At 34.5% G+C, this 19,300-nt stretch overlaps 1 protein-coding gene across 3 annotated transcripts in view; it reads left to right on the forward strand.

Annotated features, from left to right (window-relative positions):
• LOC150109393 (uncharacterized) overlaps nt 1–19,300 on the forward strand; it is a 160,451-nt gene that overhangs the window by 96,230 nt on the left and 44,921 nt on the right. The gene's annotated exons all lie outside the window — the stretch shown is intronic.

The raw sequence follows: 19,300 nt of genomic DNA on the forward strand, positions 1-19,300 counted from the left end.
CTAATGCACGTAGTCCAAGTATGTAGTACAAACTCGGGCATCTCGTAGCAAAGGTGGTAAAGTTCTGATCCCTATTCCAAATTAATACCAAAGGGTATATCGAAAAGAACTTATATACTCTGCTATACGAGCTGTCAAAAAGGTGCACCCATTAAGTTACTTAAATATAAAGAGCCAATAGGCTTCATTTCGGCGATATAAACATTATTTAAATTAAGGGAATATTAAATCCCACATTGTTTTAAAACCGAATAAGAAACTCAAAGATTGGAATCAGAGAGTTTCATGCCGAATATAGTATAGTAAACTATAAAAGTATCGGCGAATACTAGTGTGAGCTAATGCATGTAGTCCAAGTACGTAGTACAAACTCTGGCAACTCGTAGCAAAGGTGGTAAAGTTCTGATCCCTATTCTTGGTATTTTCCATAATGTAAAACACATTTCCTAGGAAATGTATGCTGTTATTAGATTATGGTGGTAGGTCACTATTCAGACCGGTTTCAGCCTTTATTGAGGCTTCATCAGTGAGTAGCTAGACCAAATTAATGCCAAAGGGTATAGCAAAAACCGACTTTTTGACAACTCGTATAACTCTGCTATACGAGTTGTCAAAAAGGTGCACCCATTAAGTTACTTAAATATAAAGAGCCAATAGGCTTAATTTCGGCGATATAAACATTATTTAAATTAAGGGGATATTAAATCCCACATTGTTTTAAAACTGAATAAGAAACTCAAAGATTGGAATCAGAGAGGTTTCATGCCGAATATAGTATAGTAAACTATAAAAGTATCGGCGACTACTAGCGTGAGGTAATATCGGTTTTAAAACAATGTGGGATTTAATATCCCCTTAATTTAAATAATGCATATATCGCCGAAATGAAGCCTATTGGCTCTTTATATTTAAGTAACTTAATGGGTGCACCTTTTTGACAACTCGTATATAGCAGAGTATATAAGTTCTTTTCGCTATACCCTTTGGTATTAATTTGGTCTAGCTACTCACTGATGAAGCCTCAATAAAGGCTGAAACGTCTGGGTAGTGACCTCCCACCATAATCTAATAACAGCATACATTTCCTAGGAAATGTATGCTGTTATTTGCTGAATCTTTGCTGAAACGTCTGGGTAGTGACCTCCCACCATAATCTAATAACAGCATACATTTCCTAGGAAATGTGTTTTACATTATGGAAAATACCAAGAATAGGGATCAGAACTTTACCACCTTTGCTACGAGTTACCCGAGTTTGTACTGCGTACTTGGACTACGTGCATTAGTTCACGCTAGTATTCGCCGATACTTTGATAGTTTACCATGCTATATTCGCCATGAAACTCTCTGAATCCAATCTTTGAGTTTCTTGTTCGGATTTAAAACAATGTGGGATTTAATATCCCCTTAATTTAAATAATATTAAAGTTATATTTTATTATTCACCATTATTAAATGTCTGAAAAATAAGGAAGTTTGTTTATTCAACTCTTAATAATCAGAAGATTCTTAATTTTCTTGTTAATATTCTTATTATGGGTAATAAGTACCATTTCATGATATACTGATTAATCCATTTACCTAACTAAAAAAAAATATGCTATTTACTTTTTAATTGCTGAGAATGTATTATTACGGGCTCAGAAATACATGCCTGCTCTGCTGAGCCCGTATATGTACGGTTGGTGCTCTTTATATATTTTGATTAATTTCCACATAAATTAATGTGTGTAATTTGCATAATCAAGTGGACACACCTTGGGTACGCAAATTTTATAAAACACTATTATTGCCATTTTTGTGATTGAACACGTGTATATCAAGAATGTATGATGCTGTCTGGACTTCTTACTTCAGTAAGAATTTTAATTGATTTTATTTATAAATTTTTTGCAAAATTAATTCAGTCAGTAGAATATAAAATCAGCAGTTAAAGGGTTAAAAGCATGAATGATGACATCATTCCAGTTGACTATTCTATACAGATACATTTGTGCATGCACAGGTGCGTGTGTTGGATTCTGATTATGTAGAGATTAGAGTAATTATTATTTGCTTCAGAATCCAACATGATCTTCCATCACAAAGGCTAGACTTGTAAATATTATTTAATGTAAACAGCTTATTTCACAATTTAATATTCATATAACTACTTTAATTTTGTCTAATATTTAATTATTTAATCAAGATATATGTATTAATAATGAAAAGACTGTATTAAATATTATTAAGCTATTTTAATTATTACTATGTTAATATTATAAGAACTTGTATTTGATAATTTAACTGCGCATTATTTGAAATGTAAATATTCCTTATTTATTCCTATTTGTAGAAGTTTAGCGTTATGCAATACCTCAATTTTATTATATTTTGTTTGGTTGTCATGGAAACGTATGTAAGTGAACGAGCATGTTTTTGGAACAGAACATGGGGAGAAAGCTGAAAGTTTACTAAAAAGGAATTAGTTAAAGAGATCACGAGAAGAATTTAGACGGGAAAAACTGATATAAAAAGCGAGGAACGCTGGAAAAGCAGAAGCATTAGAGATTTATTAGAGAGGGATTGGCATTAGGTTGGAATCGGAGCATTCGGCATTCGAAAATCACAGTGCGATAATAGCGAGTCGGCAAGTCACTCAAGCAGCTAAATAAAGTCTACTAGTCGAGAAGCGGTTAGCTTATAAGTTTCGGAATAACAAATAAAGCTACAGAAGATAGCTAAGTGATTACAGATAGACTAGCGATTACTTGAGTTGAGATTTAATTTCAGGGCCGACCTGTCAAGGACACACAGAATCTTGAAATAAAGCACGGAGTTACTAGAATAGTAGAGGCTGTAAAAATTGAAGTTTACCGTTAGCTGTGCTTAGAATTATAGTGCCTAAAGAATTAATCGAATGCCGGAGGAATGAACAACTGTGCATATAAAACCTAAAGTTAAGGAATTATTGTGTATTGCCTTATTTCATGAGTGATCAGTAGTACTTTATGCAACAACGTTTGTTTATGTGTATTGTGACCAATGATTAATTCAGTTATTGCTTAGAAGAATTATTTTAATGAGTGCCGTTTACTGTTTAAAGTGTTTACAGTTATAAAAAGTGTATATGTATAAGTAGATGAAGATAGAAGATTATCAGTAAGATTATTCCAACCATTAATATTCCTATACAGAGAAGTGTGTGAGTTTCATCCTAGAATTTCCCTATACCAACATTAACTATTTCGGAAATTAGCTGAAGTGTAAATTTAAAGGTGTTTGCCTGTAAAGTGGTGTTACTGTGATTTTATTGTATTTAGAACTCAAAGAACTGTGAGAAGACTGTATTATAGATAACAGAATTACCATTGTCTGAGTTTGCATGACTTTATTATCAGATGTATTTTGATCTTAAGTGTATAATTTGTGATTTTAAAATTAAATGTTTGTTTTTGTTTATCTAAAGTTATATTCTGCCTGAATCTCTTTTACTGCACTATTCATAAAATATTCGAACCAATGCGGGTGAATTAAGTAAGTCAAATATACTCGGCCAGTATATATTTTAAGGAGAGATAGTTGAAGGTTGATTTTTCTTCAGTTCTTGAACTAATTCAGATATAGAGTGGCACAGTCTATAAATATAAATTTTCTCTATATTTGTATTAGAAATCAACTAGCAACCTTCTATTTTGTTAAGACGTAATAGTGATCATGTCGGATCCATAGCATAGATTAAGAAGAAGTAGGATCCAACACGTGCGCACGCACACACACGCACACAAATAGAATCTCATGAATACAAAATTAAAGGGACTAAGTTTTCAAATTTTACGATAATGGGGTCAGTCAAAACTTGACACATTCTCATCAAATTCCAAATACATATCTTTAAAGGGTACACAGGATACTATGATAGCACGTGATTAAGTTTATTATTATTAGGTTCCTATCAATAATTATCCTTGATATTAATCTGTTATTTGTCACTCTGGTATTATAGGTTACAACTGATTACTGTGAATTTATGCTCATTCTATCAGAAGGACTATACCTGTATAGCTTTGCTTGCACATTCTAAGTGTCATGTTCTTTTTAATATCTTCATTTTTCATATGACTCCATCATTGATGACCATTGGGTATCCTGAATTTGGCATATTCCTTTCTTTTTCCATATTGAAGCCCTGCAAGAAAAGTGACACAAGTCAAAAATATGAAATTGTTCAGGAGAGAGGAAAGAAAATTGCATATTTTAAGATTAGTTATTTATTAAACATAAGTTAACTAAGAGCCAATCAAAAATTGCTTGTTGCAAGTTCTCTAGAAGTAATGTAGATATTAATTAACACAAGTCATAAAATTTCTTGCAGGGTGTGATATAAATTTCTTCAGCTGGCTCCTCACCATGCCAGTATCTTCACTAAAAATTATGCTTTAAACAGCTGAAATATTTTACTTGTTCTGTAGGCCTCTGTGAATATAGTTGATTTTCTATGTTCCTATCTATTTTCATACTCTGTCTTTTATTGTTGATTTTATTATCAAATTAGTTACAGCAGTTATTCAATTTAGTTTAAGAATCTTAAGACTTGCATTGGATTTCTGCACTCTTAAATAAAATCATTAGCATATACTCAAAAGCTAATTTGAATATTTCCAGTTTGATATAGGCTTAATGCCAATTTCCACCATGATGTGATCCATATAAAGGATGAATAACACTGGAGACAACATGCACTTTTGTCTTATACCTGATTTTACATCAAACCATCTTCCTTTATTTCAATTTCTTTCTGCTGGTCTGCCAATCCTTACTTGCCATACAGATGATCATGACTTTGGTTTTTATATTTTTCAAGTTGGATGTTAACAGAACTACTGCTTTCTCCAAAGTAGGCCAAGTTGCAGGCACAAGAAACCTTATACACTCCAGGTTATGCAAGATGAGGTTGATACTTTGGAGACTGCAGAGAGTTGCTAACTGGGTATGGTTTTGAATGTGGCATGAATAATGTACTTATGAAGAACTTTAGTTATCTTTTCGTGTGCATCAGATGTTGGAGGAATGGGGGGGAGAGAGACGCGCAGTATTTTGTCTATTTTATAGGAACTGTATCCATCAGCTAAAAAGTGTCACGTTTATTAGTTAATAATGTTAATAGTTAAAAGTGAATAGAATTTTTAGTGAAACAGGGATAGTTTCCTATGAGGGAGAGGAAAGTGATTTTGCCAACTGTTTGACAAGTTTGTAGGTGAGACTGTATATGCTATCAACTATAGGATGACTTGTACATTTTTGGTAGTTATCAGTCATGCAACTCCTGTTAAGAATAAGTTATTTATGCCATTATTAATTTACAGTTGTGAGACGTGATTAACAGCAAAGGAAAATAACAGCAACAATAGAACACTTAATGACATTTGAAAGAAAAACAGTAAAGATTTTTGTATTATTTTATAATCAAAATATCAGGCTGTGTGAACAAAGAACTAAGAAACTTCTTTTAAAGACCCAACATTTTATTATACAAGAGCTAATACATTTTATTATTCAACAAGAGAATTGAATAGTTTGGCCATTTAGATGTAATGCTTCCTCCTGGAGATACCTGGTCATCTCTCCAGGAGGAGTCATTACATCTATATGGTCCATTATACTGTTGAAGATCTTTTCAAAATTCCATCAGGAACATTGGGAGTCTATCAATGCTTTCCATCCATTCCTTACCCTTGCTATTGGTCTTAGTTCAGTGGACGTCTTTATTTTATGTTCTATTATATTTATGTTGAAGTCTTTATTGTTGAAGTGGATGTGCAAGTATTTTTTTTTTTTTGTTGTTTTTTTTTGAATTTTAAGTGATGTTTTTAATTTTTATAAGAGATAATTTTTTTATCCATAGTTATGCTGTTATTTATTTTGGTGTTTTTCAATGTTGGTGGCATTGGAAATGGGAACACTGGTAAAGTCGGAGCATGCAGTTGGGGGAGGGGTAAAGGACTTATGAACATGACTCATACTCGAGGAGTTTCCAATGTGTGGTACTCAGATGATACTATCTGCATATTACTACACCCCCCCCCCAGCACAATATGTCAAAATAAGTGCATTGATTATTTTCTGGCAGATTAGGAAACTTTGATACATTACTGTAGTAATCTGCTGTTTATCTGACCACATTAGGAAGGCAGTTTGCCTTTCTGTAATTTAAGAACAATTACATGCAGCTGCTGTACCAGAATTGAGTGACATGCAAGAGTCATTGTTTTAAATGTTGGACAAACATTAGATTACTGTATTAAGTTCAGTGTTCTTCCCTGTTTGTTCCTTGGGAGAACAAACCAGAAATCCCACTCTGTTGACTAAATATAGTAATAACCCATTTGGACCTCCAATAAGCAGGTCTTTGCATGAAACAGTTTAATGCCTATCATCAGCATATTCATACTAGATCCAAGGAACTCATGCTAAAGGTTTGATATATCAGAATGGTCACTAGCATCCAACTCTCATGATCCCCTTAAGTAGTTTTCGAAGTACTAACTGGCAAAAAACATTTCCTCTGTTTAGCATTATGTAGAAATAAACTAATCTCACTTAAAATACTTCTTTAGGAAGAGATATTTCATGTGAGACTATTTATTGCAACAGTGTTTTCTATATCACTCTAGACTGAATTTCTTTTAAGATCTTGGTATTTAGCTGTGCAATCATTTTAAACATATATGCATTGATTTCTGATAGTTTTTCCACAGCAATAGGCCTATCCAACCCAAAAGTTATACTATCCTATCAAAGCCTTTGGGACACCCACTGATGTCATGTGCCTTTATTGACAGAAATTAATATTATTATTATTATTTATATGGGTATTCCATGGAGTCAAAAAAAAAAAAAAAAACTCATCATGGAAGACCTACACTATCCATTACACAGTAACTATCATATATTTTCTTAAACTTATTCACTGTTCAAGCGTTCACAACCACCTCTGGCAAGCCATTCCACTCATTCACCACTCTCCAAGTAAAGAACTAATCTTCACATCTTTACTGACCACACTCTTAGACAACTTCCAGGTGTGATCCCTTATTTTCCCCCCCTACTTTTGATGTATCGAAACATTTTTTTGTGTCAATCTTATAGAATCCCTTTAGTAACTTATAAGTTTCTATCATGTCCCCCTCTCCTCCACCTGTTAACCAAACTCTGCAATTTGCATACCTTCAATTTATTCTCATAGGGAATATTCCACATACCTGTCACGAACTTGGTCACTCGTCTCTGAATCCTCTTCACCACCTCCTGGTTCCCTAGAAATGCAGGTGACCAAAGCTGTGCACAGTAGTCAACATGTGACTAAATCATAGCTTCTCTATCTTTACTTGTCAGTGATCCAAGAACATCCAAGTAATCTTCCTGATTACTTGGATGTCGAAGCTATTTTGCCAGCTCTTGCAATATGTCCTCTAAATTTCGCAACTGTGTCCATCATCATCCCCAAGATCTCTAGCCTCATCAATTTCCTGTAATCTAGTACCATCAGTATGATATGTAGTTTGTAATTTTTTCATCCCCAAAGTGCATTCATTACCATACATTTTACAACATTAAATTAATAACCATCGTCCTGTGCCCACACTGCCAATTTATTTAAATCATCCTTCAAAATACCTCTATCATCTTTATCAACTATTGCCCTCCCTAATTTTTGCATCATTAGCAAACAACTGAATATTCCCCTCCCCCCTTAAATCATTCCTTATATCATTAATATACAAATTATAGAGTAGTGGCCCTAGTACAAAGTCCCGAGGCACTTCACCAGTTACTCGTTCACTTTGATTCCACTCCACCATATACTACCTCTGTGATGTCTCTCTGTCAGGCACCTTCCCCACAAGCTTCATATTCATTCCCATTTGCTTCAACTTTTGTAATAGTTTTCCATGTGATATACTGTCAGATACATTTGCAAAGTCCATCAGTATCATGGTGTAGCCATTTCCTTTATCCATTTCCACTGTCACCTTATTATAAAATATGAATAAATAATTGGGGCAGGACCTACCTTTTCCAAAGCCCTGCTTCTCCTATAGAGTAATATATTTCTATCCACCCATTCCTGAATTTACTTTTAACCAACTTTTACAATACTTTAACCGCCACTCCATAGATACTAAGTCTGCAGTTTGTTTCCTCTTCTGTCTTGGAGCAGCCTTTATGTAATGGAACTATCTTATCCTTTTTCCACTCCCTTAGAACCTTGCCAGAGCCGAGACTTAGATGGCACAACTTCATCAGAGGTACTGCCAGTTCACTGCACATTTTCATAGCACACAAGCTGACATACCATCCAGGCATGTTGTGGTATTCACATTGATATATTTCAATATATTGAGTACCTCCAGTTCAACTACCTCAATTCTTACATGTCAATTTTCATCTCTGAGACTTAGATTGAACAACTTCATCAGAGGCACTGCCAGTTCACTGCACATTTTCATAGCGCACAGGCTGACATACCATCCAGGCATGTTGTGGTATTCACATTGATATATTTCAATATATTGAGTACCTCCAGTTCAACTACCTCAATTCTTACATGTCAATTTTCATCTCAATTCTTCTGTCATGTCAGTAACTGCAGCATCATCTCCTGGTTGATATACACTTGCAAAGTGATTATGTTGGATCCTATTTCGTCTTAACCCATACTTTGGATCCGACATGTTTGTCACTACGATGTTCTTATACAAAAAATAAGTTGCTAGTTGATTTCTAATCCAAATAGAAAATTTGTATTTATTGACTGCACCACTCTATATCTAAATTAGTCCAAGAATTGAAGTAAAACCAACTCTCAACTATTTCTCCTTAATATGTTATTATTATGTATACAGGGCGAGTTTATTTAACTTATTTAATTCACCCACTTTGGTTCGAATATTTTATGAACGTGCAGTAAAAGAGATTCCGGCAAAATACAACTTTAGATCAACAAAAAAAACATTTAATTTAGGCTTACAATTTATACACTTTAGTTTAAATCACTGAATAAGGTATTATAAACATTTTAGCTCATCTGGTAATATAGTTATATAATTTCAGGCAATGGTTAATCTGTTGTCTGAAATACATCATCATCATCAAATTCCTGCCATGTATCCTCAAGGGGTGTACAGGATATGATAGTACTACATGAAAAAAATTACATCATTACTAACTTCCTATCTACAATTTTCCTCCAAATCAGTCTGTTACTTGTCAAGACTCCAACATTATCAGATCTTATATTTCTATCGTCTAAGGCACTTTGTACCATATCAATCCACCTATATCTTGGTCTTCTTCTGGGTCGTTTTGCTGCCAAACTGGCAGAGAACACTTGTTTTTGCTAATCTTTCTTCGCCCATTCTGTTTAAGTGACCATACTACCTGAGATTAGCTCTGCTAATGCATTCCTGGATGCTGACAATGTCAAATTCTTTCCTAATATCCTCGTTTTTAATATAATATTGCCATTGATGCCATCTGTTCATGCCTCTCATCTTTCTCAGGACTCTTATATCTGCGGTCTCTAGTCTTTGGTCAAGTGTTTTTACTTCTGACCCAGCTCTCAGATCCATAAGTTAAAACTGGTTTGAACACTATCTTGTATACAGCTAATTTAGTGTTCCGACTAATTTCTCTCTTATTCCATATGAATTTATTCAGTTGACTTCCCACCATACCAGCTTTGCTGATTCTGTTGTCTATTTCTATATTTAATTTACCATCTTCAGTAAAAATCATGTCTAAGTAGCTGAAATGTTTTACTTGTTCCACAGGTTCTCCATTCACAACACAGTTGACATTTTCAATGATTCTGCCTATTTTCATTGTCTTTGTCTTTTTATTGCTGACCTTCATACCATATCTATTACAACAGCTATTCAATTTAGTCAGAGAATCTTGCAGACTTGTAGCGGATTTATTTAGAAGTATAACATCATCCGCATAAAGCAAAGAGCTGACATTAACATCTCCAATTTTGATATCATGTTTAATACCACTTTCCTTCATAATGTGATCCATATAGATAATGAATAACACAGGGGATAATGTACATTCTTGTCTCCCACCAGATTTAACATTAAACCATCTTCCTGTACTTCCTTCAATTCTAACTGCTGACTTACAACTCAAATAAAGACTAAGTATTGCTTGATATAATGCCCCATTGACACCATATAACTGCAGCATATTGAATAGCTTCTCTCTTGGCACCTTGTCATATGCCTTTTCCAAATCGAAAAAACTTAAATACAGATCTTTGTTATATTCCCATGCTTTCTCGACTATTTGTTGTAAAGTGAAGATCTGATCCTGACAGCCTCTATTTGGCCTGAATCCAGCTTGTTCTTCACCAAGCTTTTCTTCCACAATTATTCTCAACCGTTTTTCAAGTATACTTGCATAGATCTTGCCAGGAAACACTCAGTAGGGAAATACCTCTGTAATTCTCACATTCAGTTTTATTTCCCTTTTTATATATGGGTACTATGAGAGCTCTACTCCAGTCATCGGGAATTCGTCCCTCTGTGCAGGCTTTCTGAACTATGCAGTGCAGCCACTGTAAGACTCTTATATTACCATACTTCAGCATTTCTGGTCGAATATCATCTACTCCTGCTGCCTCTCCACATTTCAAGCCTCTGATGGCTTTTTCTACTTCAAGTATGGATATGTATTCCTGACTGTATGCCTGTTGAGTGTTTTTTACCACTGTGCTATCACTGCTTGTTTCATTTAGCAATTTTTCGAAGTAATTACTCCATACTTCAAGGATATCTTTTTCTCCCATTTTCATGTCACCTTTATCATCTCTAACTCCTTTTACAGCACTCTTTCCTCCATTTCTAAGCTTCTTCAACAGCCTCCAGAATATTTTGCCACCTTCTTGATATTTATTTTCTATAATCTTGCCAAAGTCCTCCCATGACTTTTGTTTAGCTAGTTTTACACAGTGTTTAGCATTCTTGCATTTGTCTCTATATTCTCTAAGAGCACAAGCTGACTTATTTGACAGGAACTTTTGATATGCTTTCTTCTTTTCCTTCACTGCCTCTTTAACTTCCTGTATCCACCAGGGAGTTCTGATTTTTTTTATCCTTGCAGACAACCTCACCACATGCCTCTCTGACAGAATCAATCAATGTTTTCTTCAGAGTTTGCCCCTGAATCTCCAAGATTTGATTCCTGTTCTCAAACTCTTTCATTTTTTCTTCAATAATCTTTGTGTATTTTAGTATACAGTTCACATCTGAGAGCTGCTCAACTTTTATTCGCTTTAAAACTTTCTTACATGTTATTCTTTTCAATATGAAATTCAATTTTATCCTGCTCAAGACTAAATAGTGATCACTTCCAATTTCAAATCCTCTGTACACTCTGGTGTCCTGCACCAGGGAGAAAACATCACTATCAACAATAATATAATCAATGAGACTTTTCTTATTCCTAGCCTCTTCTTTCCATGTGAATTTGTGCACATTTTTATGTTGGAACATGGTGTTAGTAATAACCAGTCCATGTCCTGAGCAGAAATCCAACAGATATTTGCCATTATTATTAGCTTTGCTATTTTCTCCAAATTTTTCCTAAAATATTTTTGTATGTCTCACAATCATTTCCTACTCTGCTATTTAGATCCCCAACCCTTGTTGGGGATCTAAATATTTTAGCTCATCTGGTAATATAGTCATATAATTTCAGGCAATGGTTATCTATTGTCTGAAATACATCATCATCATTAAATTCCTGCCATGTACCGTCAAGGGGTGTACAGGATATGATAGTGCTACATGAAAAAAATTACATCATTACTAACTTCCTATCTACAATTTTCCTCCAAATCAGTCTGTTACTTGTCAAGACTCCAACATTATCAGATCTTATATTTCTATCGTTTAAGGCACTTTGTACCATATCAATCCACCTATATCTTGGTCTTCCTCTGGGTCGTTTTGCTGCCAACCTGGCAGAGAACACTTGCTTTGCTAATCTTTCCTCACCCATTCTGTTTAAGTGACCATACCACCTGAGATTAGCTCTGCTAATGCATTCCTGGATGCTGACAATGTCAAGTTCTTTCCTAATATCCTCGTTTTTAATATGATATTGCCATTAATGAAATATCAATGCAATGTCTGAAATATAGCTTTCACAAAATACAATTAACTATTTGATAAAGTTCAATGTCATAAAGTTCCTTAGTAACCAATTACATTAATATCTCATAGTTACTTGAGTTTCGGATACAATATAAGGGCGGCAATGCTTCTTCACAAGTATACACTCTTAAATCCATACTCCAGCTGTTCTCTGAAAAAGTTACTGTTAATGTAGGGATATTCTAGGAAGAAACACACACATATCTCCACATAGGAATATCAATAGTTGGATGATTCTTACCGGTAATCTTCCTTGTTCATCTACTTATATACGAACACATCTTATAACTGTATACACTTAAAACAATTAACAACACTCATTAAAACAAATCTTCTTAGTAATAACTGAATAAATTAATGGTCGCAATTCACATAGTTAAACGTTCTTGCTCAGATCAAAAGGCTTGTACTATCTTTGACATTACTTGACCAATTTAGTATTTTACTAATAACTCTTGAACTAAGATAACACACAGTAATTCTTTAACTTGAAGTTTTTACACACAATTGCCTATACTCCTGGCATTTAATTAATCTTTTAGGCACTATATCTCTTAACACAGCTATTGTTTAAATTCAACCTTGCTGCCTCTACTTATTCTCTTAGTTACTCTGTGCTAAGCTTCAAGTTTCCGTGTGTCCCTGAAAAGTTGGTCCTGAATTTAAATGCCAACTAAAGTATAGCTAGTCATCCAGTTTTCACCTTGCTATCTTCCATTGCTTTATTTGTTGTTCTACAACTTACTAGCTAACTCGCTCCTCGACTAGTAAACTTTAATTAGCTACTTGAGTGGCTCGCCGACTCGCTGTTATCGCACTCTGATTCCCCGAATGAATCTCTTTCGATTCCATCCGAATGAATCGTTTTCTTCGTTCTTTGCTTATATGTCCCTTCTTCCCGCCAAAATTATTCTCGTGCTCTCTTCAACTAAAATCCTTTCCAGCCCCTCAATACTATTCTGTCATGCACTGTTCTAAACTCGTGCTGGCTATCTTACATACGTCTCCATGACAACTAAAACAAAATATAAATAAACTGAGGCATTGCACAACATTATACCTCTACATACAGGAACAAATAAGGAATATTTACATTTCAATTAATGCGCAGTTAAAATGTTGAATACAAATTCTTATAATATTAACATAGCAATAAATAAAATAAACTTAATAATATTTTAATACAGAGTCTTTTCACTATTAACACATATCCTTGATTAAATAATTAAATATTAATAGAACTTAAAGGTAGTTATATGAATATTAATTTATAAACAAGTGATTTACATTAAATAATATTTACAAGTTTTGCTTATGTGATGGAAGATCATGTTGGATTCTGAAGCAAATATTAATTACTCAAATCTCTATATATTCAGAATCCAACAATTACTTAGTAACTAAACTATTTCTTCTGCTTCTGTCACTTTCCTACTATTAGCATTGATTAAAGTCATCCTTCCATAATCATTCTTCCTCTTACTTGTTACATAGCAAAAAAACTCTCTGATGTCTTTCTGTCAGCCAACTTCCCTATCCATGCCACCAGCTTCATATCCATTCCCATTTGCTTCAACTTTTGTAATAGTTTTCCATGTGATGATATACTGTCAGATGCATTTGCAAAGTCCAGCAGTATCATAGTGTAGCCATTTTCTTTATCTGGTTCCACTGTCACCTATTATGAAACGTGAAAAATTATTGAGGCAGGACTTACTTTTTCCAAAGCCCTGCTATCCCTCTGTAGAGTAATATGTTTCTGTCCACCCATTCCTGAATTTACTTTTAACCAACTTTTCCAATACTTTAACCACCACTCCATAGATACTAAGTCTGCAATTTGCTTATTCTGTCTTGGAGCAGCCTTTATGTAATGGAATTGTGTTACCCTGTTTCCACTTCCTTAGAACCTTGACAGAGCTGAGACTTAGATTGAACAACTTCATCAGAGGCACTGCCAGTTCACTTGCAATTCTCGTAGCACACAGGCTGACATACCATCCAGGCCTGTTGTGGTATTGACATTGATATATTTCAATATACTGAGTACCTCCAGTTCATCTATTTCAATTCTCAATCAGTCTCATCAGTAACTGCAAAGTCACTACCTGGTTGATAACTTAACTATATCTTCTGCTTCTGTCACTTTCCTATCATCAGCACTGAGTAAAGTTGGCTTTTCATAATCAGTCTTTCTCTTACTTGCTACATAATGAAAAAACTCTTTTGGATTTACTTTGACCTGCTTAGCTTGTTTTCTATCAAAATCTGATTTCATCTTCCTTACCATACTTGTTACCTTTCTTGCTTGTGCTTTATATTTCTCATGAGCATAATGATCACTTTTTTGTTTATATTCCTTTCACAGTGCTTTCTGTTTTTGCAGCTCCTGATTTATATTGCTACTCATGCACTTAATCTTTACTTGGTTTATCCTCCTGGCCTTGGATATGCAGTCTGATACTGCCTTGCTCAAACAATTCCTGATCACTTCCCAAGCACTAATGACATTCATTCAGTATAGCTATTTATGCCATGGCACTGTTCCAAGTTGCCTCCTAAGTTTGTCATAATTGCTTCCCTTGTAGTTCCAGATAAACCCTTTCTTGACTGAAAATTCAACATGTTGATCAACCTCCCAGCACAATACTGCATGGTCACTGGTCACTTTCCACAGTCAGAGGTAGAGTTGCTATTTTAGTTATAGAACTTCTGATGTTCTTACTAGATCTAGCACTCTCAAACCCCCTGGTCCCATCCATCACATGCTGTTTCAGGTAATTATCCCTCAGTAACTGTATAAATTCCATTTTCATTTTGCCATGTGTTCCTCCTTCCAATCTAGATCACCATAGTTGAAGTTTCCCATGATAATTGCTTGGCCTGTACTCGTGCTAATTTGCTGATGCATATCATCCACAATTTCCCCCCCCCCCAGGTCTATAGCAGCAACCAACAATATATTTTGTCATATTGTCCTCTCTCACACCAGACAGCCTCAAATGAACCATTTCCATGAGATCTACAATCTTCCTTAACTTCTATTTTTGTTGGTTAAAGTTTTTCAGCTATCATTAACAATACACACCTCCTGCCCTATTTCTTCTGTCTTCTCTGAAAATACTATATCCATTACATTCTATCCCTGTAACTACATCATTCTCTTACAACCAGGTCTCGTTGATGCCAATGCCAGAAACTCCTCTCCTTTATTTCTGATACTTTGGGCATTCGTTTACTTGCATTTCAACATCCCTTTGGGTCCACACAATTACCCTGACATAATGTTATTACCTGCCTATTCAGATTCATAATCTGGGAAACTGCTCTTCACAATTATCTAGCCACCTGGGATACTCATCTATCCCAGGGTGGCTAGACACATGCTTGATTGCTTCCCCCACCCTAATATTTCTGGGTCCCTGGTTTTGTACTTCCAAACTCTCACTAAACAATACTTTCTCCGAACATCTAACTCCAAAACTATTCAAGTGCAGTCCATCGGGCATATACAGGTCCTTCATCACCATCATCATCATCATCAAATTCCTGCTATGTACTCTCAAGGGGTGTACAGGATATGATAGCACTACATGAAAAATTTACATCATTACTAACTTCCTATATACAATTTTCCTCCAAATCAGTCTGTTACTTGTCAAGACTCCAACATTATCAGATCTTATATTTCTATTGTCTAAGGCACTTTTTACCATATCAATCCATCTATATCTTGGTCTTCCTCTGGATCATTTTCCTGCCAACCTAGCAGAGGACACCTGTTTTGCTAATCTTTCCTCTCCTATTCTGTTTAAATGACCATACCACCTGAGATTAACTCTGCTAACGCATTCCTGGATGCTGACAATGTTTCTTTCAAGTTCTTTCCTAATATCCTCATTTTGAATTGATATGATATTGCCATCATTGAATATCCATACAACACTTTGTCTTTTTCCCTGATTTCTTGCACTTTTATGCTTTTCTTTTTCACTCTTTCTTTCTTTCTTCTTCCCTCCTGCTGTACCACATGCCAATAATTTCTCTAATCACTTGAGCTTGTATTTTGTCCTGTGAAGGAGTTCATGTATGCGTGCAGTTTCTTTCTGCACTTATCATTGATATAATTACTTTCATCCACATTCTTCAAACTCTCATTTGTATTTCATGCACTATCATTGACTGCTTCTACTACATTTTCCATAACACTTTCACAATCCTGCCTTATATCCTTAATATCAGTCACTTCATTCTTCCATTCCTGACACGACGTCCGTTTCTTGTATTCACTCATGAAATATTTCTGACAAACATACTCTCCATTCTTGCTCTTGTACCAGAAACCATTCACTCTTAGCAATGAATATATTAAATACACATACTACATTGCACTAAATCCTGCATATTAATATCATTCAGCATCAGTGTCTTGGCTGCCATTTTTCTCATACGCATTGATGCCATAATGTAGAATGCTTTCGAAATAATATTACATAGTAATAGTCACGACTAAATAACACAGTCCAAAATAAAGAAATAACATGAATTAGATTTAATAATATTGTCAATATTTACTAAAAATAAGGACTTATCTGAGCAACATGTGTATGGCAGCCACTACTAATGATGATGATGATGCTATGGACAGTTGCAGGCAGCAATATCATACTATTCTGTCTTTGGTCATAATTCCTTCAGTGCATTGTAAAACACATGCTACTAATCTTTGGTAGAAAGGCTATGTCCTAATTATGTGTTCTATTTCATCCCAGATATGTTTTCTAACAAGTTTGTATAATGACTCTTTATTGAGGGCCACTGCAGTGTTTACATATTTTCTTCAAACAATGTGCTTATAATCATTGCTTTATAACATGGAGATTTGTCATGTTTGAAGGTATCGAGGACAAGTAACCATAATGCAGGACAAATAAAATTTTTCATATCATCAGTGTAGAATTAAGTGATTATTCCATAGCTAATACATCTAATCCACATCATGAGAAACAGCCCTCCAGATTTCATCACTGGGCAACACAGATGATATCTATTCTTTCAGGATAGATATCATCTATCCTGAAATGCATATATCAGAAGTGTGTGCACTATAACATCACTCCACACAGCAATTTATGTTGCTCCATAGTCCAGGTTTTGGCAGTCAACAGTGTGCAGTTGCTGTTGCTAACAAAGGCTTGGACTATAGTTCTGTGAAAATTCATTATACCTCACTAAAGTGTCACAGGGGGAGAGGATGTGACCACTTGCATCTCTCCAAACAGAGTTTCTCTAGAATCTGACAGTACAGTCAAGTAATAGTTTCTTGAGGGATATCAGTTTGCATTTTAGGCCTATCAGGTTGCATCTAAGATTTGGTGCTATTTGTAGACTGCCATTTCATTAATATTGCCAACTGTAGACTTGAGAATTTTTAATTACTGTGCACTAGCATGTTCAGACATTCCCCCCCCCCCCATTTGATAAGCCAGTTGTAATTTCCCTCAGAATTGCTGTTTCCCCTTTCCATGTACTTATCATTAAGCATACAAAATTGAAATGACTTCTGAGCAAACTACTGATCTTGTTTATAGGCAAATTTGCATATTACATAGTCATTTTCTTCATTCAGATTGGTGTCTCATGCTTTTTGTGCTATATACAATGTATATATATATATATATATATATATATATATATAAAATCAGCCTTACCCATGCAAAACCTATAGCACAATAGTGTTATGTGTCTACACCCAGTTCTCCATTTACATGGTAGATTGGGTCCAGAAAAAGCAGTGTAAATGAAAACCGTGTTAAAAAGAATACAATGCATATGAAAAAATAGAAGAATAGTTCCAGATGTGAAAACCCAATATGAACAATAAGTTATTTTCAAACAAAACATGAAAATCATTGAATAAAACTATTTAATTTTAATGGAATATTTTTTATTTTAAATACTTATTTAAAGTATATACATAGGTATCTTTCTTAAAGAAAATACAGTAGTGTGTCACTAATAAAACAGAAGTTCGAAAAGGCCCAAATACAACCTCGCATATGGTTATTAGTTAAATTTTATTCGCTGTCACTTTCTGATAGTAGCCGTTCTTTTGTGTGAGACTGGAATTAAATCACTTCCATCACTGGAAACACTTTGACTGTCCTGTTCATACTGCAATGGTGAAACATTTTCTTCAGTAAAAGGAACTAAATTAGCACTAATTTCCAATAATTCTGAAGGTTGTTTTTTTTTTACTACGAACTCTGTAATTAATCGATGAGATCTTGTTTTGACTAGATCTTTGTATAATTCTTCATATCGCACCTACATGAATTCATTTCATGTTTAAACTGTTCAGCTCATTCAGTATTTGGATCATGTGTGAGATCATGACTTTGAAATTTACTAGCCATTTGAAGCCCTTTTTTAATTAATCCTGCAGCGAATGGAATCTTTTCATCATCATCATCCCTTTTTCTTTTTCATCGAGATTCTCAAGGACAGCTTCTATTATTTTGACATCACTAACAGCCTTGTCAACAATCAATTCTTCATTATTTGTAGACAAAAAAATCATCAAATCCTTCTCTGCCAATTGCATGTGCTAATCTGATGATATTGGGATATTCAGTTGTATGCAAAAGTACAGGATTGTTCTTTTTCACACATTCTGGCAGTAGCTTTCCAGCATGCATTTAAAGTTGATGGTTTAAATTCTGATAATGCCAACTTAGCAACTGTGATGCAATCCAAAATAGAAAATTTTCTTCAACACATCAATAACTGTCAGTAAATTATCCTTATCTAGTTTATCCAAAAGATATTGGAATGCTCTTTCTTATATAGTCAGTTTTGTAGTTAGCGATCACAACCTGGTCTAGTGGTTGTATTAAGGATGTTGTATTAGGTGGCAGAAAACAAAATTCCACATTTGGGTATTCTAAAACAGGAAGGCCAGGCGCATTGTCTATAATCAATAAAACAACATCCTTAATTTCCTCAATGCTATTTCTTGTTCCATGAAATAGCATTTAACTTCTGGAAAAAAACATTGATGGAACCATTCGTTAAAAATTTCTTTTGTAACCCAACCTTTTTTG

This window comes from Typopeltis vanoorti, chromosome 2, assembly GCF_054136105.1.
Source record: "Typopeltis vanoorti isolate ZY-2024b chromosome 2, IOZ_Tvanoo_1.0, whole genome shotgun sequence".
Classification (NCBI taxonomy): domain Eukaryota; kingdom Metazoa; phylum Arthropoda; class Arachnida; order Uropygi; family Thelyphonidae; genus Typopeltis; species Typopeltis vanoorti.